This window comes from Diabrotica virgifera, chromosome 5 (assembly GCF_917563875.1).
Source record: "Diabrotica virgifera virgifera chromosome 5, PGI_DIABVI_V3a".
Classification (NCBI taxonomy): domain Eukaryota; kingdom Metazoa; phylum Arthropoda; class Insecta; order Coleoptera; family Chrysomelidae; genus Diabrotica; species Diabrotica virgifera.
The window spans coordinates 230,061,117-230,088,154 of NC_065447.1; the positions used below are offsets into that span (position 1 = coordinate 230,061,117).

Below are 27,038 nucleotides of genomic sequence, written 5' to 3' on the forward strand. Positions count from 1 at the left end.
TTTCAAACAGCTAGAAGATCTCGAATTTGCAGATGACATCTGCCTTATAACTGAACACCGAAATCATATGCAAGCAAAAATTGACAAATTGGCACAGTACTCGGACACGATCGGACTTCGAATAAACACAGAAAAAACTAAACTTCTAAAAAATAATAACCATCCAAATAATAAAATAATGATAAACGGTAAAGAAGTAGAAGAGGTAGACAAGTTCACATATCTGGGATCTGTCATGGAAAGGAGCGGGGGGTGTAAAAAGGATATACAGACGAGAATAACAAAGGCGCAACACGCATTCAACGCTTTAAATAAAATTTGGCAAACAAACGAAATATCGGAAACAACAAAAATTAAAATATTTAACAGTTGCATTAAAAGTATACTGCTCTATGGAGCAGAAACATGGAAACAGGACGAAAATACAACTAAAAAACTACAAACATTTGTAAACAAATCTCTAAGAAAAATCCTGAAAATATACTGGCCAAATAAAATAACTAATACAGAACTATGGGAAAGAACAAAGCAAACTAACGTATCTACTACAGTCAAGGAAAAAAAATGGAAATGGATCGGCCACACTTTAAGGAAACACCAAAGCAGCATAGCAAGACAAGCACTTGAATACCAACCAGAGGGGAAAAGAAAGAGGGGCAGACCAGACAACAGCTGGAAAAGAACAACAACGAGAGAACACAAAAAAATTGGACTAAGATGGGGCGAAGTCAAAAAGAGAGCAAAAGATAGAAGAGAGTGGAGGGAATTAGTTCACAATTTATCCAGAGAATAAAAACAAAAGAAGATGCGCTGTCCCGGCCAGACAGCAATCTTACACTTTTGGCCAAGAAACGCATAAGCGCCCAATACTCCACAAGGAGGGATGGAACGAGAGAGATGTAAAAATTAACTTAGAACCTTCTTATTACACGAATTGCTGAGACCTCTGGTGCTTAAATTACATTTTAAATATTAAAGCAATTGGTCAAATATTTTAGAAGTTATTTAATTTGCTTATCCCAAATTCATTTTTTTTGCAACACTATAAGTCAGAAAATTATGAGGCTACAGTAAGACTTCTGAGAGTTTATGGAAGGAGAACATTTATACTATTGACTTAATTAAAAAAAATGACAAGAAGTAATTTTAAACAGTGTAAAATTATTTTGCAAAAACACGTCGATTAAAGTTTTTTATTCGATTTATAAGTTTCTCACTCTCAAATTTGTTTAAAATACTTAACTTTTTGGTTACAGACGAAAAAAGCGAAAATTAACCGTATTTTGATCTTCATTTGTTTATAACTATGTATATCATCAAATTCGGCTGCAAGAAACATATAGGTTATTATTATAGTTGTCCATACTACTCAAAAAATTTGGTTTCGGCCTGAAGGGGGTTGTGTCACCAACAGGATATTTTTTTCCTTATTTCTCTGAACTAATAAAACTGTTGTCCTATAAATCGACCGATAAAAATCGGTAAAAAGTACATTTCTAACGTACCGTTGAAATCTCCACGATAATAACAAACGAAATAGACTAAAATAGACTTTATACTCAAAATTTGTCTGGATTAATATCGCACCGAGGCATTATACATTAGTAAAAGGTTATGTTGGTCAGTGTATGATGTTTTTTTCAAAGAGTCCTCCCTAGTCCGTTCTTTTACGGTAAAATATTGCAAAACCTCTAAATTTTAAAGAACCGCTTGGATTGACATGAAATTTGGCACACACATAGCTAACAAGTCAAAGAAAAAAAGTGATATTGTGCCGATTTGTACTTTTGCCCTGGGGGTGGTTTTCACCCCCTTTTGGGGGTGAAAAAATATTCGTCCAAAGTAAGTCAGGAAATGGATAAACTGACTAATTTTAAGTAACTTTTGTTCTATAGAGTTTTTTCACTAAGTCAATACTTTTCGAATTATTTGCCAGTGAATATGTATAACATATGGCAAAAATATTGCCTGTAAAAAATTTAAAAAAATGGTGTATATATCACGTCTCTATACCTAGTAGAAGCAGAGTTATAGCTAATGAAAAATAGGTTCATATTCGTCAAATTCCAAATGGAATACTTTAACGTGAAATAACCAAAAATGAAGCACATTTAAGTGTTTAAAAAAAGCTTCATTTTTGTTTTATAAAAAAAATTTCTAGCGTCAAAAGTAAACAAGTTACACTAAAAATAAAGTTGGTCCCTTTTTGTTTTAGTAAAAAAAATCGAGAAAATCGCCCCTAATTAGTATCTTAAATGAACTTAATCGTTACGATTTGACGTATTTCGGATATTATGTGGGTTATTATCAACTTTCGTACTAAGGTAAGTTAGCTTAAATCTACATATTTTAACCTCAGGAATTTAAGGTTAAGCTATGACCCATTCTTTACCAAACACCTTGTATAGGTATATAATCATAATCCCTCCTACCGTAAGGTGTAGGAATAACCTGAGACAAATAATCCTCAAAAACATCGTATATTTATTTCTTCGTGGTAATCATTCTCCTCAAAACCATGTTCGCTACCAATGTGCGTAATTATTGGGAACATTTAAACCAGTAAAAGTAAAATAACATTCGAGAAAAGCTTCTCGAGAACTTATAATTTTTTATCTACCCATACTTTAGCCAGATTTTCGTTTAACCAGATTTCATCTAAATAGAAAATCCATCTTCCGTCAAACCTATTTTTTTTTCTCAAATGTTGCCTTTACCAACAAACAATAACTTCTGTATCGGTCAATATAGGTTTTTTTCTTTGATTTTCATAGCAAAAACCGATTTCCTTAAGTAAGTTCCATATCTTATTTCGGCCAAAGTGAGGAAAATTATTATCTATTATTGCCTTTAATATTGTTTCCAGAATCTCATTGTTTTAATAGAATAAATGAACTTTTCTCCGAAGGACGTTTCTATGACAGTCATCAATTTCCATTGGTTATTTTCCTTCATGGATATTGTTATATCCAAGAATATCCAAGACAGTCTTATTGAACACAGTCTTATGGGATCAGAGTATTTCCAAAAAGAAAATAAACATAACATCTATAACAGCATTGTTAAGAGGATTATAACATACCTATAGCAGCGATTTTAAATACAAAATTAAAGAATATGAGCAAAATTAAAACTGACGTCATGGTCAAGTTCACCTGGAAAATATAAATATATTTTTACCTACTATATAAATAAAAAATTACGAAATTTATGTAAAATAATTCATTAAACATCTTAATTCTTTTCTAAAACTTGTCCTATAAAATTGACCAGTTCAAGGCTACATTTCTAACCTACCGTTGAAATCTCCACGATGATGACAAACGAAATAGACCACACACTCAAAAAATTTTCTGGATTAATATCGCACCGACGCCGACGCGTCATACATGTAAAAGGTTATGTTGGTCAGTGTATGAAGGTTTATTCGCATATTATATGAATGCACACTTTCAACCCAGCAAGGAAAACTATACAGTTAGGTGGATATAAGTAAAAGATGACTGCGAAATGTATGCTGGGTCGAAACGGTGTTACTTATAGAAAAGTGGAATAAAGCGGAAAGTTGCTTGTAAACGTATTCTTACTCAGTCACTAAATGTACCTGCAATGGTATAGAGGTGTGCAGGTTCGGACTTACCGAAAATGACAGCATGGTATGGTAACATTAAATGAATGTGTGAAGTTTTCTGTATAAGTTGTATAACGAAGGATAAAATATAAATTGATCTAATACAACGATAAGTATCAAGGAAGAATAAAAATAAAAATGTATACCATTTTTATTCAGTTGCAATGCGAAGGCAAAACAATCTTATTTTTCAATTAGAATACGAAGCGCAGTCCAGCACTCTGAATCGACGATTTTCGACTCTTATTGGAGTCTCATCGGAGAGACGTAGGCCTGCTGCTCCATACTCTAAGTGACCAACAACGAGAGTTTATCCCCCACACCGCAACTGACGTGAATGGATTAGGTGACTAGCGTCATCTGGCAATTGAAAGGTAAAGTTACCAATAACTTTACCTATCAAGGAAGACTTTATTAGACTGAGAAATGCCGCAAAACAATTGGGCTTCCGAATAAACGAGGAAAAAACAAAATATATAACTAAAATATGAACGGAACAGCGAGACAGAAGAGGGCAAAACGTTACAATGCACCAGAACAACTTTGAAAGGAAAGGGTAGATGAGTTTAAACATTTGGGAGCTACGATCACATCTGACAATAACATTACTCATAAACAGAGATTAACAACAAAATGCAAAGTGCCAATCGTTGTTGGTTTGCGTTACAAAAAATAATGAAATTAGAAGATGTATCCAGCCGTACAAAAATAAGAATCTACCATTCTGTAATAAGACCTAAATGACGTATGCCTGTGAAACATGGACAATAACAAAACAAAATGATAACTGCTTAAAAATCACAGAAAGAAGAATTCTTAGAGGAATATATGGAGCCGTTAAGGATGGTACCAGAGAACTTTAGACAGTGAGAACCAACCAATAATTGAAAGAATTATATAACCAACCAGATATAGTTAAAATAATAAAGTCACAAGATATAATATGTCAAAAGACAAGAGCATCGTGTCGCCACATTCTCAACATTTTACAAAAATTTATTACATTTCCAAGCTGTAATCTGCGTTAAAATTAAGACAGCCAATTTGTCCGTAAAAAAGTGACTAAAAAACAAAAGAAAATATAAGACATTATAAAAAACCCAATTCAGCAATAACGTGACCTCAGAATATCTTGCTATACCTAAATAATTTTGTTCTTCTTCTTCTTCAGGTGCCATCTCCGCTACGGAGGTGGGCAATCATCATAGCTATTTTAATTTTTGAGGCAGTAGCTCTAAATAGTTGTTTTGAGCTGCATCCAAACCATTCTCGCAGGTTTTTCAGCCATGAAATTCGTCTTCTTCCAATGCTTCTTCTGCCATCTATCTTTCCTTGCATTATGAGTCGCAGAATGCCATACTTCTCGCCCCGCATCACATGTCCGAGATACTGTAGTTTTCTTTCTTTAATAATTGTAAGTTCAACTTCCTTCTCTTTACCTATTCTTCGTAATACTTCGTTGTTCGTAATTCTATCTAATAATTCTTCTATGGTACACATTTCAAAGGCGTCAAGTCGTCTCATTGTCTCTACATTTAACGTCCATGATTCCACTCCATAGATAGTACCTACACTGTATACGTAACATTTTGTTAGGCGTACTTTAAGAGCTAATGTTAAATCTTTGCTTTCATTTTCATAAAGTTAGAACGTGCTTTTTCGGTTCTGACTTTGATTTCTGCAGTGTAGTCATTATTTTCTGTTATACGTGTGCCTAGGTAAGTGTACTTTTTACTCTTTCGATCTGCTGGCCCTCTACTATCAAGATTTCGTTAGTATTATGGTTCTTTTTACTTATTTTCATAAACTTCGTCTAAGGTCTTCGTTTTGTTAATTTTGTTTTATTTAAAAATTTGAAATCTAAATTAATATTGTTCTCGATAATATAACTTTGCATGCTTCTACAATAATTTACAATGTACATTCTAATTAGCGATAATCCCCCTGAAGAGAAGAACGACCACAAGTTAATCGTTTTATTGTTTAGCTCCATAACTTCCACCCCAGGGGGTGTCCCGTTTGTCTATCGGCTCGATAATAGGTGAACAGAATTTTTGATCGGGGCTTTCTGCACGTAAACGTTTACGTGCAGAAATAAATTTTTAAAATAGGGATAGCCACCTGAAATTTACCGTTATGATTTTAGAGAAATGGCCTTAAAAGAAAATTAATGATAAAATTTATTGAATGTTTTTATTACTAATGAACACATTAGTAACGTGACGGAACGTTACAACCTGCATAAATGAGGATTTTTTATGGATATTTAAGCTACAGACTATAGCAGAGAACCTAAAAAAGTTAATCATATTATGACCAGACACTAGATTGCAGACGGCAAATAGCTTACTGACGACGAAAAAAACCATTTAATTTTTTACTACTACCGCTAGTTTTGGAGGATTTGAACATGAAATAATATTTGTTTAAATGTAGCAAGGTAATTCACTCTCAATCATTCAACAAAAAAATGCTAAGCCTGAAGGGCAAGACACGGTATCAATGTCTAGCAAATCGTCCGTCATCATTAAATATGGCTGATCTTAGTTTTAGCTCCCATAGGAGTACCTCCACTTTGTTAGTATTTCTTCTTCATCTTTTTCTTCTTTTTCTTTTTGTATAGACATGACTCTGTCTGTTTTTTTCAAAGTGCCTCTAGTAAGTTGTCGTTCCATCGTTTTCGTGGTCTTCCCACTGATCGTCTTCCTATTGGGGAACCATCTCTCGCTGTCCTTACTACTCGATTTGTTGTCATTCGGCTTATGTGGTCATTCCATTACATTCTTATGTTTCTTACCAAATCTCCGCTGTTTCGAGCAATCTTTTTGTTCTATCTGTGTCTAACCGTGTTTTTGCCGCGTATGTCATTATTGGTCTGATGACTGTTTTGTAAATTCTGCCTTTCATTTCTCTTCCGATATTTTTATTTCTCCATATTGTGCAATTCAGGCAACCTGCGGCTCTGTTTGCGCTATTCACTTGATCTTCCACTTTTGTTTCAAGCCTTCCGTTGCTAGATAGTGTGATGCCTAGGTATTTAAACTCCATCACTTGATCTATTATCTGACCCTCCAACTCCAATTTACATCTAATTGGATTTGCTGATATAACCATGCGTTTTGTCTTTTTTGAGGAAATTAACATGTTAAATTTTCTGTCGGATTAAATTGGTGCAGCATACGTTGTAAGTCTTCTTTTCACTTTGTGAGATTAGTATTGTATCGTCTGCATAGCAGATTATTTTAAGTTGTTTTTCTCTCATTTGCTATCCTCTTTTAGTTCTTATTTTTTATTATTTCGTCCATGATCAGGTTGAAAATTAAGTCGGTCAAAACGGCAAACAGGTGTATGTTTTCAAAAAACTTTTGATAGTGTGTAAAAAATATTTTATTATCAGCTAAGTACTTTCGACACATAACGCGCCATCATCAGAGCTTCGTCCTCTTATAAAACCTTCATAGAAGAGCAATTGCTAAACGACACAATAAAAAACATGGATACTGGGCAAAAGCCACAGATATAGGGTATATTAACCCTTTAAAGTTAATAAAATCACATCTAAATTCTTTTAATAATTAATAAGACAACATGGCTGAGTCAAACCATTTTGAGCCCACGTGAACAGCTCAAAATGGTTTGACTCAGCCATGTTGTCTTATTAATTATTAAAAGAATTTAGATGTGATTTTATTCACTTTAAAGGGTTATTATACCCTATATCTGTGGCTTTTGCCCAGTATCCATGTTTTTTATTGTGTCGTTTAGCAATTGCTCTTCTATGAAGGTTTTATAAGAGGACGAAGCTCTGATGATGACACGTTATGTGTCGAAAGTACTTAGCTGATAATAAAATATTTTTTACACACTATCAAAAGTTTTTTGAAAACATACACCTGTTTGCCGTTTTGACCTATTTAGAAGTGTGTACAAGTCTTGCAGTCATTTCCAATTGAAAAATAAAGGACTCAAGGAATCCCCATGTGTTATCCCATTGATAGCTTAAATTGAGTCAGTCAGTTCATCTTCTACTTTTACTTTTATTGTGTTGTTCTTGTAGATGTTTTCGATAGTTTTAATTATTCGTAGAGGTACCTGTCTTGAGTACAACAAATGAATAACGTCCTTTAATTTGACCCTGTCAAAGGTTTTCTTAAGGTTCACGAAACATACATATGCTGGTTTGTTGTATTCTAACGATTTCTCTTTAACTCGCCTCATTATAAAATTCTTCTTCATAGACAAATAATAATAATTATTGATATTAAATTAAAAATAAATCGAATCAATGAAACTACTGATATAGGTACCTACTGTATACTATAACGTACTTTATATAACGTAGAATACGGTACTGTATGTTGAACAGGTAGACAAAACTTGTTTCCTGCTCTTACCTGTCTTGAGGTTTAGATCGAACTTTCAGTACTGTAGCGTAGACTCTGTTTGGTAGGTGAGGTTAATAAGTGAGTGCGCCGAGAAAATTACCGTTGGTTCTGTCAGTTTTTTTATTACCAAGGAATTTGAACTGTTTACTCGGTTTTCACATGTGCTTTTCTTCTAGTTCTTGTGGATTTTAACTCAAGGTACGTAGATATTTCTTCTATTTTGCAAGATACAATCGAAATACTAAATAAAGAACTAAAAAAAGGGAAGGCCTTACGGTTTGTAAGCAATCAGTGGTGCATATACTGAGTTTCTTGAAGGTCGTACCTGTATCAAGGGATACGGTTGTATATGCATCTTATACAATAAAATGATATTTTATTTCTTTTTATAGAATTCATTCTTTTTTTTTCTTAATGCAACACACGTCAGGAGTTTATTTTTAAAATATTGGCTAAATTCGCTGTAAAGAATATAATAATCAAGAATCTGGTACTTAAATAGTTAACTACAAGATTTAAATCCTATTTATCTATTGCAAACTACTATTTTCTTTTATTAGAATCTGACAATCTAGTGACAGAAATTTTATCACTTTTTGGGTTTTTTTTTGTTTTGGACAGTTTTGGTTGTTTGGGTTAGATGATTTGGGTCTGCTGAACCCAAACATGTAACATGTCATCATAATTATTGTTCCACTGGGTCTTTTGGGTTTTGGTTGTTTGGGTTAGATGATTTGGGTCTGCTGAACCCAAACATGTCATCATAATTATTGTTCCACCAGATCGTTTTGACAAAATACAACAACAGATCACATTTTTGACATATCGGATAATTTAAAGCAGCGCTACCTACATATTATGTAGTCTTGCTACCCATCAAATATATGTAGTTACAAAAATCATCAAATATATCTTCCAAAAATTCGGAACCTTTTCCTCTAACCTAACCAGCATCGCAGCACAAAGCTGTTAGGTATTTGGTGTCTTCTAAAACTTCCCTTTATGTGATTTTCAAAAAGGATTATTTAAAGATGGTCCCTTTGAACACTCTAGCAATAATCCACCACCAAATGGGTGTCCCATCTCTCCTGATACCTCTGTGCCATCGTTTTGATATCTTGGTGGAATCCCCCTGTTCCTCACTTAAGTCACACAGATTTTCTAGGAAATGTGTTTCATGGTGCTCTTTTTGCAAAAGAGCACCGTGCATTAGACTTAATTTCAGTCATCGATTCTGAAATGTAAAATGCGAATCTTTTGTTGTCTTATCCGAGGACCACCAAATATTCCGGCTTTCAATTTGTCTGTACTATGTAAGTGCATAAACAACTTAAAATAATCTGCTATGCGGACGATTCAATCAAAGTGAAGATAATTTATTGTACAACGTATGCTGCACAAATTTAACATAACCGTCAGAAAATTTAACATGTTAATTTCCTCAAAAAACACAAAATGCATTGTTATAACAGCAGATCCAATAAGATGTAAATTGGAGATTCAAAATCAGTTAATATAACAAGTGATGGAGTTTAAATACCTAGGTATCACACTATCTAATAGCTACAGAAGGCTCGAAACAGAAGTGAAAGATCAAGTGAATAGCAAACAGAGCCGCAGGTTGCCTGAATGACACAATATGGAGAAATAAAAATATCGGAAAAGAAATGAAAGGCATAACTTAAAAACAGTCATCAGACCAATAATAACATACGCGGCAGAAACATGACCCGACACAGAGAGGACAAAAGGATTGCTCGAAACAACGGAGATGAAAACCCTTCGAAAAATCGATGGAAATACTCTATGGGACAGAGCTAGAAGTACAGATATACTTCGTTAATAATTACGTTAGCTTGTCCTTGAACTAAAACATTTCTTTAAGGTGATACAGTAGCGATCAACAGGTAGCAAAAACGCGTTCCAAGATTGCGGCTGTAATTTTGAATATTTTTCGACATATTTGGCACACGCATTCGTAATATAATAAAGAATGGCGGTAGAGAGCCCAAATTGAAAAATATAATAATATGTGGAGATTACTCTGTAATTAAATACAATATTAAAAAACCGAGCCTGTACCGCCATTAAGAAGAACAAAAAAATACACTTTTTTCAAATAAACTTTTTTATCCGATGCCTAGATTTTGTGTCATTTTGGAACTACTAAAATTTTTTATTTCATTAGTAGGTACCTAGTTGCAAAATGACACAAAATCTAGGCATCGGATAAAAAAGTTTATTTGAAGAAAGTGAATTTTTTTGTTCTTCTTAATGGCGGTACAGGCTCGTTCTTTTAATATTGTATTTAATTACAGAGTAATTTCCACATATTAATATATTTTTCAAATTGGGCTCTGTACCGCCATTCTTTATTATATTACGAATACGTGTGCCAAATATCTCTAAAAAATATTCAAAATTACAGCCGCAATCTTGGAACGCGTTTTCGCTACCTGTTGATCGCTACTGTTTCCTCTTAAGGCCATTTTGTTTTACTCCACTGTTGGTCCTTAGCCCTGCTATCCCAAAAGACACAAGAAACAATGATATTTTGTATAGCCACCTTGTCATAGAAGAAAGTTTACAACCTTGAAATCAGTGGCGGATCTAAGGGGGTGTCACGGGGGGTCACGCCCCCCTCCCTCCCACCCAGACGAAAATAAATATCAATTCAATAATCCTAAAAAAAGAGTAGAGAGCCGTCAAACAAAAAGAAATTAGGCCCATCCAAAAAATAATTCAAAACCCACTTATCCTAGGGTTGGTAAGACCAAGTGACTTTGCATCAGAGAAAAGTAATTAAATCACCCTCAAGATCCATGTTGATGAAAAATCTTAAATCTGAAACCAGTCACCTAACTGTGGACTCTGGCTGTTATTATATATCTTTACGTCAATGTAGAAATGTCACCTTTATCTGATACCTATTTTCTACACCATTTGGTCATTCCATATGCCCTCTTTAAGAATTCTGCAATTCGTTCAGTGTTTTTTTGATCTTTCTAGCTTTTCTGTCTATATTTTTTACTCGTTCGTCGTGAGGACTCTCTATTTGCCTTTTCCTACCTTTTCCACATTTTTTATTTGTCTAAAGTGGAAGTAGTATTTATATGGGCAAAAGGGCATGCCGGTATACTGGGTAATGAGAAAGTGGATGAGTTGGCCAAAGAAGCAATAAAAAATGGTGAGATTCTAACTCAGATCTTATCGACAGAAGCAATTAATGACGTTAAAGCTAGAATAAATAAAATATGGAAAAAACAATGGAAAAATATTTCAAGCATATCAAAAAATTTATATTTTTCTTTACATCAAGAACTTCCACCGCCACCTGAATACATATTTAAGTATAACCTGCCAAAACAAGATATTTCTACTAACGTCAGATTAAAAACTCGACACGGAAAATATGAGGCACATCTGCACAAATTAGGAATAGTTAATTCATCAGTCTGTTTTTGTGATAATGTTTCGATTAGAGATTTGAACCATATTTTCTGTGAATGCAAAATTAACGAGAGATATATATTTACGACAAACACAAGTTCATTTTCCAATTAGTATAGAATATCTAATAAGTTGTCATAAAATGGAAATATTTAAATTACTCATTAACTACTTGAGAGAAACAAATATAGCCATTTAAGTGAAATAGGTATAAATATATCAAAACTAATAAATTGAGGTAAAAATAAAATAAAAATATGTGGCTAACGGACCCGCATCCAAGCCATTTTTTCTCTCTCTCTCTCTCACACACACACACACACACACACACACACACACACACACACACACACACACACACACACACACACACACACACACACATTTTTTATCTACCTTTTCCTATCTGCTCATCATAATTTCAGAGGTTTCTGGTTTTTGGAGCATCTGTCTCCTGGTATTCTCGTTTGGTCTCTTTGCTTCTATGGCATATTATATTATTTATATATCAACTTCAGGTCTCATCCTTATTTCTCTATTAATGACTCTGTCCGCCTTAGTTAATCAGCAACTTCGATTCCAAAAATCCATTTCGAGTACCTACTTTTAATCTGTTCCAGTTTTATTCTAATTTCCCACATCTCCGATCCGTATATCGGAATATTCTCTACACGCCTACTATTGTAAAGTCGCCTTTAAAATCCATTTAGGTCTTCCTATCCCAGATTACTGGGTGCAGTTGTCTCATTGCAACTTTTCCTAGTACCGTCCTATTTCTAATATTCTCGCCAATTTCACCCTTTCTGAAATTAAGGACCCATGATATTTTTATTTGTAACCTAGCCTAGATTTGTAGTATCAAGTCTCTATTGTTTCCCCTACTACTAAATACTCAGCTTTATCAAAATTTATTTCCAGGTCCGAATAGGGCAGTCAATGAGGGTATTTGGCTCCGAATTCCATCCTACTACATAAATTTACTTGATATTTTCACAGTAAGTAGGAAATAGCTCAAGAAACAAAGTCTACCCTATGCTCATTTGTGCTTTTATCTTGGGGGTGGTTCCCGCCCCTTCTCAGGGATGAAATTTTTTTTGCTAAAATAGCCACAGATGTGGCTAGAGAACTTAATTATAAGCAAAAACATTGCTATAATTTTTTTTAAAACTCAATACTTTTTGAGTTATTCGTGGTTGAAAATTTGTCATTTTCATCGAAAAATTACTCCTTTTTGGACGATTTTTGGCGAATACCTTAAAAACTATGCGTCTAACGAAAAAATTGTATAAAATATATTTTTTAGCTTATAAAAAAACAAAGAGATTTGTTCTTTCATAAATCTACTTGTTATAATACGAAACGAGATATGGTAGGTGAAAAGAATTTGTTTTTTTGGTGCATGCTCAAATTGGTGTATTCAACTTGAAATAACAGAGAAACGGTCGATTTTAGGTGTATAATGATACTAATACCTTTTGTACTGCTTGAAAACACCTTTAAAATGAGCAATATTAAATGTCGATTACATTCAAACTAACCAAGACATGCTGCAAAAAAATTGATGACTAATGTATTTTAAGAAAAAATGAGGAGTGTATTTAACCCCTCATCCATCAGAATATAAATGCATCATTTTCCTTCTGCAATACCTTTTATTATAGTGTTATTTCTATGTTCAAACAGTTGGACGGGTTTTAACTGAATGGTTTTTAGAAAAAATAAGATCAAATTATAGAGCGCATTTTTAAACTTTCTTAAAAATCTTCTTTTTCTCTATGTAACTCGAAAATGATAAGAGATACGAAAAAAGGATACTGCACAGAATGTAGGGTAGTTTTACATAAAAATTTTGTTTTTGTTTTGCATTACTGTATCTCTTATCATTTTCAAGTTACATGGAGACAAAGGAAGTTTTTTAAGAAAATTTAAAAATGCGCTCTATAATTTGATCTTACTTTTTTTCAAAAACCATTCATTTGAAACCCGTTCAACTTTTTTTACATATAAATAATACCGTAGTAAAAGGTATTCTAGAAGAAAAATGATGAATTTAAATTCTGGTGGATATGGGTTAAATATACTTCTCATTTTTTCTTAAAATACATTAGTCGTCAATATTTTTTGCAACATATCTCGCTTAGTTTGAATGTAATCGATATTTAGTATTGCTTATTTTAAAGGACTTTTCAAGCACTACAAAAAGTATTGGTAGCATTATACACCTAAAATGGACCGTTTCTCTGTTATTTCAAGTTAAATATGTACATCAATTTGGGCATGCACCAAAAAAACAAACTCTTTTCAACTACCATATCTCTTTTTGTATTACAGCTAGATAATTTACGAAGGAACGAGTCTTTTTCTTTTTTTATAAGCTACAAAAATGTTTTATATAGTTTTTTTTTTAGTTAGATGCATAGTTTTTTAGGTATTCGCAAAAAACCGTTATAATAGGTGTTATGTTTCAATGAAAATGGCCAATTTTCAACCACGAATAACTCAAAAAGTATTGAGTTTTCAAAAAAAAAATTATACAACAGTTTTTACTTAGCCACTTCAGTGGAAATTTTAAACAAAACATTTTCCACTTCAAGATAAAAGCTTACATCGGTATAGGGTAGACTTTGAATAGAAGATAAGTAGAGGATATTCCCAAAATTTTATTAAAATCAATGCAGTAGGATAAAATTCGGAGGTAATATCCTATTCTTCCTCCCATTGACTGGCGTAGAAAGGTATTAATTCCCGAAAGAAGGTTATATCGATTTTAACACAACTTGTATTCTTACTACACAAAGTTTATATGAAGGTATGATGTTGATGAAGATGCAAGAAAAATGGAGGCCTCAAACTGACAACAGTTGGCTCAATATTATCTTCGTTGATTTTATGAGTGTTGATTTCTTAAAAAAAACCCGGCTCTTTTCTCACTTTATTTAACTTCACCTCAATATAATCGGACTTGCTAATATTTCATTTAAAAAATTATTAGTTCATACAATGTCACTGTCCTTTTATTAAATAAATTTATTATAAAAAGTAGCTAACTTTGATTCGATAACTATTGAACCAATAAATTTTTTAATAAGATAATCAAGAATTTGATTAAATGAAGGTAAAGCGATAGTTTTATCTTATAGGAGTGGTAATTTAATATAAAAAGACTGTAATGGATTAATATTTCTGGACACTGTTTCTAAAGCAAATAATGCACATATTAATCAAATCGACAAATTAATCGACATATACAAAATCATCGTGACGGAATGTAATTGATTTCATTCTCATTTAAATACAAGCGAGGAACACACAATGAAAGGTTATACGTAGTTATACCAAGGAGCCGATATCAAGTAAGGTCTAATCTCCAAAACTCCCTATAGTCCTGTCGCCAGGGGGGTACAACGGCCTCCTTTATTCAGATGGACTTACCCAAGTTTTTTATGTGTTTTGACCCGTAGAACACGAATTTTTTGGGTAGCAGTTGATCCGGATGTCGATAAGTTTGTTATTAACAAAGAACTTGAGGGATTATATTACAGCGATTTTACGCAAAACAAAATTTTTTTTTGTATTTTGTGGGTCATTCTAATCTAACGTTCTTACAAGTTTTTTCGTAGGATGCATAGTTTTCGAGATAAACGCGGTTGAACTTTCAAAAAATCGAAAAATTGCAATTTTTGAACCTGAATAACTTTTGATTAAAAAATAAAATAGCAATTCTGCTTACCGCATTTGAAAGTTCAAGTCAAATTATACCGGATTTGATTATTTGCATTCCTAAAAATTAATTTTTTTATTGTTCAACAAAGCTATAAACACATAGTGCTTGAGTGTGTTTTCAATGCATCTCTCATATAAAATCGAACGAGTAAGCGCTTCTACAAACAGTCAATTTGTAAACCCTATTCCATGAATATACGACTGTTTTGGACTATCTCGACAACGAATATTTTACTGTGCAAGATATGAAGAACAAAAGTAAATTGCAAATTACATTATTGTTTATAAGAATAATTATTAGAGCCATTTACTTTCGTACTTCTTATGTTGCACACTAAAATATTCGTTGTAGCGATAATCCAAAAAAGTCTTATATTCGTGGAATGGCTCATATTACGTAGCATGCATTAAAATGCATTAAAACACTGTTTGTTTATAGCTTTGTTTGACAATAAAAAAATTAATTTTTAGCAGTGCAAGTAACCAAAACCGATATAATTTGGCTTGAACTTTCAAATGTGGTAAGGTAAGCAGATTATTGCTATTTCATTTTTTAATCAAAAGTTATTCGGGTTCAAAAATTGCAATTTTTCGATTTTCTGAAAGTTTAACCGCGTTTATCTCGAAAACTATGCATCATACGAAAAAACTTGTACGAACATTTTTTGCTTAGAATTACCCAAGAAATACAAAAAAATGTTTTATTTTGCGAAAAATCAATTTTATGTAATTCCTCAAGTTCTTTGTTTATAACAAACTTATCGACATCCGGATCAACTGTTACCCAAAAAATTCGTGTTCTACGGGTCAAAATACAAAAAAAAAAAACTTGGGTAGGTCCATCTGAATAAAGGAGGTCGTTGTACCCCCCCTGACGACAGCACTACTAGTACTCAAAATTGACGGGAATAGTTCGAAAATTTGGACACATTTTAAGTGAGGCTTTTTCAGGTCGCGAGTGATGCTTTTTGGCACGAAAGCATTTTACTTATTTTCCTTGCTGTGTATTCCCCGGTGACCTGGAATACATTCGAATGTGACACTGTTATGTTCCTTCAGTTTGCCGAGTTCTGTATTGGAGTGGCACTTTCAAATGAGTAGTTACAGTCTTTACAATTATGATTACCTAGTATGTGTTTATTGCAATGTTTATAATTAGGAAGATGCACACAGAAAAAGTGAATACGGAAATGCTGACAAACTTCACTTCTTTCCGTGTTTAGCCAACCTCGATTCATTGTCCCAACCATAAAATTTTAATGAACAAGTACCTATTGTTTAATTCTAAGCTAGTTGTAAGTTGAGCCTTTGTTGAAGAAGCCCCAGTGTGGTGAAATATGGCATGTAAGGCGAGCCGCACACCAAAGAAACATGAAACGAAAAACATGAAACGTGAAACAAATAAAACACTGCTAAACAAATCTCAAAGTCCGCCTGCCAATGAAACGAGTGTGATTCATGCTCATGACACATTTTTATTTTCGGAGAGTTTCATAAATGGCCGGACGTATTGTATATTTGTTTAGCAGTGTTTTATTTCCATGAATCGTAATTTACGTTTCATGTTTCTTTGATGTGCGGCCTGCCTAAAAGACCCAACTTTCCACGACATATCAAGGTTCTAAGTTCATTTTTACAAAAGTTATTAATATTTATTAAAAATGAAGAATTATTTTTAGTTTTTTACAATTTCTTAAGCAACAAATCAATAAACGAACATTCAAAAATTGTGGTTTTAAAGCTTTGAATATGTTTTATCAAATAATTGCCTAAAAATTCGTTAAAAATGCTTTATTGGTAGACGAAAGATCTTAAAATGGTGCATTTTTGGGATTAAATAATTAATAATTTAAAAAGTCCACCGAACCCATTGCAGGAAACATATAGGTTTTGGTTATTAGGTTCATAAAACTCAGCAGTTCTGCTAGGAAAGGATAGGAATGATTTGCAGGCACTCCTACGTGTCGTGATGGACCATAGCCAACAAATGGTCTGAAAGTAAACATACAGAAAACCCAATGGATGGTTATCAGCAAAAAAAATATTGCTAATAACTTGGCAGATATTAGAATAAATGGAGACATGGTACAGAGAGTAAAAGCATACAATTATTTAGATTGCTGGGTGAATGAAAAATGGCACTAATCACAAGAAGTTAAATGCAGAATAGAGCAAGCAAGAACATCATTTAGGAAAATGCACCAGTTACTAATCAACAGACAGCTAAAAATTACGCTGCGAATAAGTTTATTAAGCTGCTATTTGCTCGGCATTTTGTTCTATGGAATGAAAGCATGGACCCTCACGGAAACAATGTACAAGAGGATTGAGGCTTTTGAAATGTGGGCTTACCACAGAATGTTGAGGATATCGTGGATGAAACGAGGTACAAATGAAGCGGCAATGCAGCATCTAAACAAAGAAGGAGAAGTACTGAATACCATAAAAAGAAGAAGACTAGAGTATTTTGCCCACGTGACGAGAAATCCGAAATATGAAATGCTACATGTAATTATACAACAGGGTACTTGGTACTTGTTTACCTTATTTTTCAATTCACACTAATGTCTCATTTAACCGTTTCATATCCTCCGTATCATTACCGTAAGATAAAAACATCACCGTACGTTGTTTAGAAGTAGTCAACCATTTCTTCCATTGTCTCGACGTCTCATTATTAACGAGAAGAATTCAATTGTGTACTAATACTTTTTTCGTGTATGGTTATACTGGTTAATAATCTTCTGAAAATTATTCAGAAGTTATTTTCTTGTAGCATCCTAATAATTTTAATGATCTTTAATTTGGGTACCACTGGGTATTTTGGATACTAATTATATTTATTCGTAACAACTGAATAGTTTCTACATCTCTGTGACCCTGGATACAGTTATGATTGGCAATATCGTTCGGTTTAATCAACATCCATATAATCGTACTTGTTGTACAAAATCGTGATTTGCCTTAGACTATATAACAAGGTCCACGAATTTCGTTATCAATTCATAGACAATCAACAACAATAAACTAAGCTATAAAGTAAAGTACCAGGAACACATGTCGAGTTCGTTATTTCGTAAGCGGGCGACTTTAAGGAAAAATCCTAAAACAAGTCGATTTTTAATTTAAATTATGAATCTTTGACATAATATAATCTTGCTAATGACGTCATCCATTTGGGCCTGATGGCATAATTGATGATTTTTTTAAATAAGAATAGGGATCGCGTGCTAGCTCATTTGAAAGGTTATTCAATTCTCAATTCAACAACATAAACACTAACATAATTATTTATACAGTGTCCAAAAAATTGTTTTTAATTAAATTCATTGAGACAAAAAAGAATAATGTATGTAATTCATTTAATTCAAAATACATCTTATTGCTGTCAGAAAACAAAAAAATGTTTATTTCACAAATAAACATTGCTTTTCGCTCAAATTCAATGTTGAAACTGCCAAAAGGCAGGTGGGTGGCAGCCTGAACATTGAATTTAAGCGAAAAGCAATGTTTATTTTTCAAATAAACATTTTTTTATTTTTTTTTGACAGCAGTAAAATGTACTTTAAATTAAATAAATTACGTACATCCTTGTTTAATTATTTAATCAATTAATTTAATTTAAAAATAACTTGTAATTAGGTAGATAAATAAATTATACGTTTTTTTAGTATATGTTTAGTGTGATTTATAAATTCTTGTAAATTAAATAAAACATAAACTAAGTGTTTTTATTTAAAATAAAATGTTAAAATATAAATAAAGTAAATAATAAGTAACAATAAATTACCCCTTTACTCATTCCCGTACTCATCGGCGATATTGTACCATTTGCACGGCAAAAACAAAAACTCAAAATTAGTTGTGTAATAGTTTATATAAAAATGTATAAAAAGTGGTATGTTATGTTATATATAGAAATATGACAAAAAGAAAAAAAGAGCATACCTACATAAGTAAATCAAAAATATATCATTCAACACAAATACAATATATTATATACTATACAATATACAACATACAACCAATCAATAAACGCTCAGGGAATACCATATTCTATATTAGAAACAGTGGTAAAGAATTAGAAATAAACTAAAGCAAGTTACCGATTCGCTTGTAGAATCTCTTCACTACGAACTGTAGAAGACATACAAAGTTGTAGCCGCACCATGTTCTGCTGTTGATCGGCATTTGGTAATATTTATCACACACTACCGCACATTAAATCGCACATTACCACACACTAAATATGACCCTAATACATATTTTATATTATTACACTTTAATCCAGCAGAACAAAAAGTACCCCCTCTGTGGCTCAGTGGTAAGAGCGCCTACCTTTGGATCGAAATTTCCGAATGGCCGTGAGTTCGAATCTCACCAGGGTCAGAAATTTTTCGTTTATTATAAATTAATAAATGAAGATAGTTTCTGTCCTTGTGGGATCGGTACTCACCGGAGGGACCGCAGACGTTCGGATACAATTAGTATCTCTTTGCAAAGACAATGACGTCGACTTTGCAAAGTAACAAGACACTTACTCAACACACACACTACACATGACACTAAGTACCTCATGTTGTGACTGGCTGAATGACATGAAGTCCGTGTCATTAAAAAAAAAGAACAATAAGGCACGAAAAATATTCCGTACTTATATAAAGTGCCTCGGTTCCACCTTCCGACGATGGTGAAACATAAACTGGTAAAGCTAAAATAAATACTATAAGACGATGATTTCATCAGATGAACAATTCTTTATCTATTTCGATATTAAGGAGATAGTCGCAAAATCTTGGTCTAATACTATTTAAATGCATTCATTTTTTTCGAATCCTCAGAAAATTAATAGGTATTTTTGAAAAACTTAAACGCAGAATGAAATAAATATTACATTATTACCGAGGGCTGAAAGTCCCTGAAAACTTCTATAATGTTTATTTTAATAAGTTACAGGGGTGAAAGAAAGAAAAAATTAAGCGTGATTTTTAATTTCAAATATTTCATTCAAAAGAAACTTTTTGTTTATTGTAAGGGACTTTCGGCCCTCGGTAATAAAGTCATCTTTCATTCTTCGTTTAAATTTTCCAAAAATATTTATTAGTTTTCTCAGGATTCGAAAAATATGAATGCATTTAAATAGCATTGGACCAAGATTTTGCGCCTTCCTCCTTTAAATCATTTTGTACGTACATAACAACATTTTAGGGATAGATTGTTATATAAAAGTAGTTGTTATTATATGTTAAACACCTATTTTGTGTAAATTATGTATATGTATAGGTACGAGGTTTATGTGATGTATTCCAAAAAGAAGTTTACCCATTATACGCGTCGGTACTAATATTCTTCTTGGGTATGGATTTTAAGAATATTACACCGCATATAAAGAATTTGGAAGAAGCTACAAAGTTGAGAAACAACAGCAAACAATTATTAACCTTGAACCCTTGAATATTTTAATTCATCATCATTATCATCATCATCAATGCCGTTACATCTTTTCGTGAGTCTTTGCCGCGTTTACTATTGCTTTCCATGTTTGTCGGTTCTATGCCACTATTCCCCATTGTTTCACTCCCATTTTCTCCAGATCATACCTGACTGCATATTTCCATATTTTTCTAGGCACTCCTATAAATCTTCTACCATCTGGCCTTTCCCAAAGACACTCTTTATAAGGCAATTGTCGTTACTGCGTATCACATGCCCTGCCATCTGAGTATATTTCTGTGTTGATACTTCTATGAAAATATCAGGTAATACTAATCTTTCAAAGTGAAGATGATTTACAATATATGCAGCACCCATTTAATATAACCGCCAGAAAATTTAACATATTAAAGACAAAAAGAAAAACCACACTATCTAGCTACGGAAAACTCGAAACAGAAGTGGAAGATCAAGTGATCAACCGGAACAGAGCCGCAGGTTGCCTGAATAAAACAATATGGAGAAATAAAAATATCGGAAAAGAAGTTCTTCTCTTCTTCTTATACTTATTGTAGATCTGTCGATCTGTTAATTCCGACGTTGAAGGATTTCTTGAGAGATAGACTGCCAGCTATCTCTCCATCTTTTTGGTGGTCTCCCGGTGGATGCTTGCCTGCTGGTTTTCCTTCTAGTAGCATGCTTTTGGTTTTAGAGGAAAAGAAATGAAATGCAGAATTTACAAGCAGTCAATAGACCGATAATGACATACGCGGCAGAAATACTACCTGACAGAGAGAGGTCAAAAAGATTGTTAGAAACAGCAGTGAGTAGCAGAGATGAAAACATTTCGAAAAATCAATGGTATATTACCTTTAAGACACTATGTCCATTACCCATAAGGCACTTTGGGACAGAGCTAGAAGTACAGATATTCGACGGAGATGCAAGGAGGAAAACACTAATAACTGGGTAAGAAACAAGAGTAGAATGTAACGACCACTTAAGCCGAATGGCAACAAATAGGACGGCAAGACACGTTTCCCCAACAGAAAGACGATCAATGGGAAAACCACGAAAACAATGGAACGACAACTTACTGGAGGCGCATTGAAAAAACTGACAGGGTCATGCCTACACAAAAAGAGGAAGAAGAACTGTCGCTTAATTCCATATAAACATAATATTTAAGAGCAATTAAGCAAGAAAGTAGTTTTAGAACCTTGTTGGTTCTAAAAATATACATACATTTTAAAAATGTATTTTTTTTAATAGAGTTTCTTTTAGGTCAGTTATTATCCATATAATTATTACATAAATCATTAATCAGAGAAAAATAAATAGTCTTTAATACCTTCTCTTTATAATGTTTTGTTATTGTAACCACCGAATATAATTCTAAGCAGATATCTACCAATTGGACGGTCACAACGCCTTTCATTTTACGAAGATACAATAATCAATTTTAATTTCTTTACTTTTCTGTTCTGTAATTTGAATATCAATCCAACATTTAATCACATTAATCATCGAAATCTATTGGTTTTAATCAACAAATGAGACCATCAGGGCCTGGCTCACTAGCAACTCGGCGAAACTTGCAATAAGCCTCACCGAGAATGGCTAATTCAGGTCACTGCGATGAAAGAAGGTTGTTAAACTTAAAATTATCCGCGAGCAAGATGTCTTCGGAATTTGTAAGCGTTTCCGAAGAATTCACATACCATTTAGCTTCAACAGTTTTAACATTCAAATTAGGAGAAATCACAAATATTTCTTGCGTGATGTAAGTTTAAACTGGCTGATTTGGTGATTTAATTTTCGCCAACTAAGGCTATTTAGACGATCGCGCACATTTTTAGTGTCAATTGTTAGGTTAATATTCGAAAGTGTCCAATCTACTTATTTTGAAAATTACTGTTTCCAAAGGATTACAGTAATAAAGCCTGTGCATATTCTTGACACAACTTAAACCACAAACTAAATTTCTGCAGTTTTTAAACCAGAATTAATAGCATTCTTCCTATTAAATTGTCTTCATTTATCTTTTTTTTTGTATCTAAAATTGCATTATATTTGTAGTTTTTTGTTGCTTTTAAAATCTACTTTGTTTCTGGAAGTTGTCTGTTTTGAATCGGTCATGCAGCAAATTAGTTTATTTTACATCTTCCATTCCTTTGTGAAACCCATTCCAGAATAATGGACCCATGTACAGGATGATACAGGTCTAGTTAGTGGGTGCCATATATATTTGGAGTCACTTTGTTGTCTCCAAAAAGTGTTTGCCTCCTGCGATCCAATGCCTCGTAGTCATGCAAGATATGGTTGACTGTTTCAGGTTCTCTGCTACCGTATCTGCAGCTGAAGTCTCCATGAAACAGTCCCATTGTATGCAGGTGTCCCTTAACTGGCGCATGCCCAGTGAGGAAACCTGTTAGGACTCTGAGCTGATTCCTGATTGTTTTCAGCAGTACTTCAGCCCTACTTGCACATGTCCGTCCAATGTACAATGTGTACATGTACAACTTGCCATGTGTTTTACTGGGTATATTTTCCCCGTGCGCGTTGTGTTGGCTTCTGATCCAGGCTTTCCTGCGTTCGCGGATGATGTTTGTTGCTATCTTGCAGTCGGCTCTGGACTTAAGTAGTTTATAGCTGATACTCTCCTGGCAAGTACATCAGCTCTTTCATTGTCGTATATGCCCCGATGACCTCCTGGAACCCATACCAGTTTAACACAATCGTGTTCCTCCAGTCTGTCAAATTCATGTCGAAATTCCCACACTATCCTAGAGTTGACCTTAGGGGTTATGAGAGCCCCAATGGCTTCATGGCTATCTGTGCATATTATTTGGATCGAATTGATCCTTCTGCAGTTTTAGATCCGTTCGTATACCAGGTATAACCTAGTAGTCTAGGTCGAGAGTTTCCTCTATCACATCCGTCTCGTTGGTAAATGTTCACTTGGAAAGGTACTTTAGGTTTAAATCGGGATGTCATTTGGTCAGAAATCATCATCAATTCGGCATCTCTAGTTTCATTTATTATACTACTATGACCTGATTTAACAGATACTTTGTTTAGGTACTCAATGTGGGTTTCGTGGGAGGATAAAGGATTACTTTATTTGGAAGGATTTCATTGAGTTGTCTCTGTTTAGAATTTTGTCCTCTTCAGGGTATGTGTTGAATTTTGTTTGTGTGGCAGAAAAAGCAAACAGTCCGAAAAAACACTGGGGCAAGGGTGGTGGGCCTGAGTGTTGCCAGACGGTGGTGGTTCAGCTGACTATCAGAGATCAGAGAAGAAAGTTTGATGGCATTGACGTTGGTTCCATTGACAAATGTGTGTACTGTCCGTGCTTTGCCCTCGACCAAGCTCCCTAGAAATCATTGTATAATGGACAGGCAGGCCTGCATTCTGCGTCGGCGGTCAGGAGGTGGTTTTGGACATTGCGTGGACAGTGTGCATTCAAGTGGTAGAAAATAGTTGCGGCTATTTTTTTAGGGCGAACAGGTATAATTGTGCAATGAAGTTGGGAAACCCAAAAAACCAAATTCTCCCTGTTAGGGGTAGGGAAGAGGAGTTAGAAGAGGAGGGTACGGTAGGCTAGCGGGGTAGCCTCAAGGATTTCTTCGTATTCTGCCGGGAGTTCGTCAATGCATGTTTGCATTAGAGCGGACGGTGGGTGAATCTTTTTCCGTTTGGGCTTTCGGTGGCAGAATACGTGGCCGAGAGAAGAACAGGAACATTTTAGAGATTGTTGTGTGTCGGAGAGGGGACCGTTGATTACTTTAGATGTGAAGTTTCTGTTCAGAGAGTTTAGTCTCTCGATAATTGTGAGGATATTAGAAAGGTTATGAATTTCATTAGATGAGAATCTCCAGTGCACGTAGTTTGATCTACGCAGGATTCTACGCTCCACCCGCAACAACCTCACTTTCTGTGCTCTATTGAAAAGGCTATAGAGACCTGCTTTGTACTCAATGATGGGTCGAATATAGGTCTTGTAAGCGTGGATGAGAGTTTTCGTGTGTGTCTTGCCAATACTCCCTGAGAGAAGGTTGAGAAGTCTGGCTCTATTTCTTACCCTATCTAAAGTTGCCTTTAGGTCTGCATCGCAGTTGAGAGTCCTGGTAAACAGAACTCCCAAATAGGTTGCAGTCGGGCTGAGCACGAGCCTCTCTCCCATCAGTCTCAGTGGGTATTGGTCGTCTTCATTTCTAATAATTCCGAGTGACACAGAGGGGGCGCGAAACACAATTGTTGTTGTTTTACAACAGTGGAATACAATAAGGAATGTGAATAAATTAATCTTTTCAAAAGATTACAGTCAGAAGCCTGTACATATTCTTGACACACCACAAATTAAATTTCTGCAGTTTTTAAATCAGAATTAACAGTAGTCTTTCTATTAAATTGTGTTAATTTAGCTTTAACTTTTCTATTTATAGTATTATAAATTGCATTATATTTGTAATTTTTTGTCACTTTTAGAATCCACTTTTTTAAGCTGTCTGTTATGAATTGGTCATACTGCAGACAAATACAAATAGTATATGCCACGATAATCTGGAACCCATACCAGAATTACACCGCCAGTCTGTCGAGTTCGTGTCAACATTCCTACACTTGCCTAGATTTCAACTTAGCTTATGAGAGCCTCAATGGCTGCTTGGCTATCTGTGCATATGTTGATCCGCTTCAGTTCGAAAGCCCTCAAGCCCGAAAGCAAAAATTTCAACTTGCTATCTTCTTTATTTTTAGTCCTGCAACATTTTGAAAAGATTAATTTTTTTTGCGAAAGCTGGATTGCAAAATTTATTTTGCAAAATCTATTAAACCGATCTTAACCAAATTTACAGTATTGTTTTATCATATCATAAAGTTTTTTCTGGGTGAAATATGAAGGTCCTAACTGTAGCAGAAATGGTTGAAAAACGTAAAATGTAAATACTTGTTTTCTTATATTTTTTTCGCAATTATTGCTATTTTGCAACAAGGGCAACAATTTTAAAAAATTTTAACCAATCTTATATTGTATAGGAAATTTAATTACGCAACTTTTATATCAGTACAACTTTTCTTGGAAGTGAATACTTTTAAAGTTATATGTAATCAAAAAACATTGTTTAAACAATGTTCCGGACCTTTTTGAGTGGGAGGATAACTCAAATATTATTATATGGGTTAATTCCAAGCAATTTCTGCAAAAAAAATAGAGTCACCTCTCAACGTTCATCTCAAAACAGATCCGCCCTGGACTAGAGGTATATTCTCCTAGTGAAATAGAAATGTTGAAGCCATGTTCAATTTCAGCGATTTTGCAACCTCTGTATGCCGTTTCAATAATATGATTCTAGAAGCTCTGCAAAAAAAGTGTTTGTTTGTTTCGTTAAATATCTCTTTGTTTGTGCTGAATTTTGTGTTTACGAGCCAACTCCTCAGATTTGGGAGCACACAATAATAGCAGGGTGTCAAATCAGGAGAATAAGTCCGATGATAAAGCAGTTCGAAGCCCAACTCATGAAGGTTTGCCATTGTCATAATGCTTTGCTGATTCAGTGCATTGTCTTGTAGATGCTTCAGTTTGTCCAATAATGCACAATAATATTGGCTATTGATAGTTGTATTAGTTGTATATCTTTCAAGATAATCAAATAAAATTATGCCTTTGCAATCCCAAAATACAGTGGCCATGACCTTTCCGACCCATTGATCGACTCTCGGCTGCTGCGGAACACTTTTGCCGTCTTCAGTCCACTGAATATTTTTATCCTTTTCTCTCTTTGTACTTTGTGTATGCGCGTTTCTTAAAAATATACGCTATTAATTTTGTATATATTAAAAATATTTTAGTAAACTTAAAATTCATTAAGAGGGTATCCTATTTAAAATTCAGCTAATAAAAGTTCCCATCATTAACACTAATAATAAGGTACGCATTCTAAAGTGCATATACCTAGCGATAATAAATTTTCAGTGTTCATTTTCATGAAATTAATTTACGCCCAGAGATGGTAAAGATATAAAATAATATGTTAATTCGCCGTAAGATTTGATTAAATCTGCTAAAAGAAACTGTTAAAAATAACAGTATCCGATATTCTAACGTCACTAGTTCCCAGACGGTGTTTAAATGAACATAAATATACAAAATATACAGGGTGTAACAAAAATACAGGTCATAAATTAAATCACATATTCTGGGACCAAAAATAGTTCGAATGAACCTAACTTACCTTAGTACAAATATGCACATAAAAAAAGTTACAGCCCTTGGAGTTACAAAATGGAAATCGATTTTTTTGAATATATCGAAAACTATTCGAGATTTTTTTATTTAAAATGAACATGTGGCATTCTTATGGCAGGAACATCTTACAGAAAAATTATAGTGAACTTTGTTTACACCATAAAAA

At 33.8% G+C, this 27,038-nt stretch overlaps 1 protein-coding gene across 3 annotated transcripts in view; it reads left to right on the forward strand.

The window, feature by feature from the left end:
- Positions 1–8,049: 8,049 nt before the first annotated feature.
- LOC114327169 (sushi, von Willebrand factor type A, EGF and pentraxin domain-containing protein 1) overlaps positions 8,050–27,038 on the forward strand; it is a 254,273-nt gene continuing 235,284 nt past the window's right edge. For all 3 annotated transcript variants that reach the window (XR_007698379.1, XM_028275693.2, XM_028275694.2), the window contains exon 1: positions 8,050–8,214. The gene's annotated coding sequence lies outside the window, so the exon portion shown is untranslated. The remainder of the gene's footprint in view (positions 8,215–27,038) is intronic.